The following is a 3,669-nucleotide window of genomic DNA, read 5'->3' as shown; positions in this document are numbered from 1 at the left end:
CAGGGGTGCGGGGCTAAGACATATGGGAATGCATAATCTGTCTTTGGGGGCAAAACTCATTTGGAAGATGTATAGGACGCCCAATAAGATATGGTATAAACTGATGTAGAAGAAATATTTGGACAATGATGATCACTACAGAATTTTAACTTGTTGCAACATCAATAGCGGTTATGCGGTATAGAAATTTATGAGAGAATGCAAACCTATATTGTGGACCACATGACTTGGAAAATTGGAGATGGGAAACAAGCTAAATTCTAGTTTGACTCCTGGGATGGGCATGAAAATCTAAGTGGCATTTTTGGTCAGGTGGTTGGATGAGGGAGGCAGAGGCTGTCTATGGGGATTTTATAGCCGATTACGTCAGAGAGTCTCACCCGAGAAGCGACATCTTTGAGTGGATCCCTATTTCAGAGGCGAGTATATCAAGTGAAGAAGACTAGAAGAAATTTTGAAATTCAGAAGAATTACTCTACGACAGGCTCCAGATGAAATAGTATGGTGTGATGCTCGGTCAAGGGAATATTCAGCCAGAATAGGGTATAAGATACAATGCCTTGAGATGGAAGATAAGGAGTGGCCATCTCACCTTTGTTGGGACAAGATGGTTGCCCCAAGGGCAGGAGATTTTTTATGGACTATACTTCATGAAAGGATTCTTAGCGGGGAAAGATTGAAAACCTACATTATTCTTGGATCATCGATATGTGTAATGTGTAAGGAAAATGAGGAAACAACAAATCATCGGGTTTATGAATGCCCCTTCACAAAACAATGTTGGTATTGGTTGTTTCAGAGCTTAGATTGGTTCTCTGCTACGAATGATTGTCTTGGGAATTGCATAGAAAGGTGGTCAAGGTTACATAAGAAGTCTATTTAGGGGGCGATATGGAAGATTGTTCCATCTCTGTTAGTATGACATATATGGAAAGAGCGGAATAGAAGAATTTTTGAAGAAAAGAGTTTACCTGTAGAAAAGATCATTGATAAAATTAAAATGGGAATAAGTGAAATAGGTAATGCCAAGGCTTACTACAGGAGAATTGAGTACATATCTTATTGGAACAAAAAAATCCAAAAAGAATGGGGAACCTTGAAACCTCCCAATATCAACATCATATGCAAAGGGGTGAAGAGGTCCCAAGTTACTTGGAAGGCTCCAAGAGAGGGGTGATTGAAGTTAAATTTTGATGGGGCAGTGAAAGGGAATCCAGGTACGACAGGATATGGATGTATAGTTAGAGATGACCACGGTAAGATGATCTTCATTTTATGTGGAAATTTGGGAATAGCCACCAAAAATGAAGTAGAGGCTTTGACACTCGCTAGAGGACTAAGACAATGCGTAGAGAAGGGTTTGAACTCAATACTGATAGAAGGTGATGCTCAGATACTTATTCACGCCATTAAGAATGGTGCCACACCAGTTGGAGAATACAGAGGATCCTATTGGACATTATGGATGCTTTACATAAATTTCCCAACTACGAGGTCAAACATGTTTTCAGGGAGGCAAACAAGGTTGTCGATTAAATGGCAAACATGGGTACAAATTCAAGGATGAAGGATGAGCATATTTTTGAGGCAATCCCGAGTGAGGATTTGAAATAGATTCTAGAGGATGATTATGAAGCCTCGTGGAGACAGAAAAAAGAAGGTATTGGATAGAAATGACTAAGGGAGAGTACTAGTCTGGGCTCCAAACTATAAATTTGGATCCTGACTGATAGAGATAAATCATGATAGATGACTTAAGGTTCTGACTATCGAGATTGAGGGGACATTTGGAGAAGGTGACAAGAGATTGGGACAATTCAAATCCGAGGATTGGTTTGGTTTTCACGGGGTGTCAAATTTTTTTCTCTTTTAGACAGAGCCCGCTATTCGATAACGATAGGATGTCTGCATCTTGAAAATAGAAGGATTTGGTAGTCTTTTTCAAGATTCTTGCCATTTCAAGGGATCATGTGGCTTTGTTATAAATAGGAAAGCCGATCGATTAATGACAATAGTGTGAGATCAAAGGCGAAATGGTCCATCACTTTGGGTTAAGTTGCCAATGTGCGGAGGAGACATTTTAACAGCAATGCAGGAGACTTTTCAACTTAGACGAGCTCACTTGGGATGCGTTGTGGCATCTGGCTAGGGGTATATTGGGTGGTGAAAGTCACTAGTGTGATGGTTTTGTCTTTCATGTGATTTTGTATCCAATGGTCAACATAATGGATTCCAAGGAAGTTTGCATTCAGATGATTGACGGCTTTGTAAGATCAATCGATAGGCAAGCGGTGGCAAGTGCTATTTTGGATTTGGATTCGAGCAGTTGGAATAGTGTGTTGGACGTGCATTTCAACCTGAAACACTACATACTGGAATCACCAGATGAGGAGTCTGATTTTGAGGATGAGGATGCTCGGGAGGCTAGGACAGTGTGGGAGAGAAAGAGGAATTTCATGGCGGAGGCTTGGGAGGTGTTCTGGGTTGGTGTTAGGAACCATGACTTGGGGCCCTTCAGGAGATTCCTGAACTCAAATGATAATTAGCCCAGTGCGGCCTCGACTGTGAATGTGGTGGACATCAGTGAAAGGCTTGTTGTGATTTTCTGCTATTTAGAGTAGTATTTTTTATGTTTCTACGTAGCTTGCATATGGAATGTAAGGGAGCTATCCCCTTTTGATAGCAATTAATAATAAATAAATAAATAAATAATAATTTAGACAATAATAATTAAATGTATTTGTTGGGGGCTGATGCAGAGCATCATGAAAAACCAACCAAGAACCCCAAATCAACCATGGAGTTCAAACCTCAACACAATATCTTCAATATCAGAGGCATAAACATATTAAAATTCCTCACATTATCATATTACTTTCATCCAAATCCATTTCAAGTTCATCCAACACTCTTTATCAAGGTACTAAAAAATCAAAACTCATGTACCATATTGATTTCAAGGTAATATATCGCATCTCAATAGTCATACTTCCATGCATGCTACAGGGGTTCATTAATGTTGTCTCAGACATATCCAATCATTTATACCTTTGCAAACCATTAAACTTCATTGTTCATTGAAAGAATCCAATTCAACCATGGAGTTAAAAATTCAACACAATATCTTCAATATCAGAGGCATAAACATATTAAAATTCCTCGTATTGTCATAGTACTTTCATCCAAATCCATTTCAAGTTCATCCAACACTCTTTATCAAGGTACTAAAACATCAAACTCGTGTACCATACTGATTTCAAGGTAATATATCGCATCTCAATAGTCATACTTCCATGCATGCTACAAGGGTTCATTAATGTTGTCTCAAACATATCTAATCATTTATACCTTTGCAAACCATTAAACTTCATTGTTTGAATTGAAAGAATCCAATTCACTATCATCAAAGTGATTGTCATTCACATGACAGTTTTCTATACCTTCACTCAGACATTAATAACTTTCAAACCCAAGAACATTTTGAAGATCTCTTCGGTGAGGCTGTAGAAAACTAGGTTTATAAATCCATATCAAAAATTGAGAAAAATCCAACGGTTCATATTTTAGTTATGCCCCCCGTACTGAGACCTATTTTTATTGTCATAAACAACTCAGAAAAAATCACTATTTAGCCTGCTAGGGCATCAAATATCTCAATAAATACTTAGC

Source organism: Cryptomeria japonica, chromosome 3 (genome assembly GCF_030272615.1).
Source record: "Cryptomeria japonica chromosome 3, Sugi_1.0, whole genome shotgun sequence".
In the NCBI taxonomy this organism is placed as follows: Eukaryota; Viridiplantae; Streptophyta; class Pinopsida; order Cupressales; family Cupressaceae; genus Cryptomeria; species Cryptomeria japonica.
Note: the sequence above shows the minus strand (reverse complement) of the source record.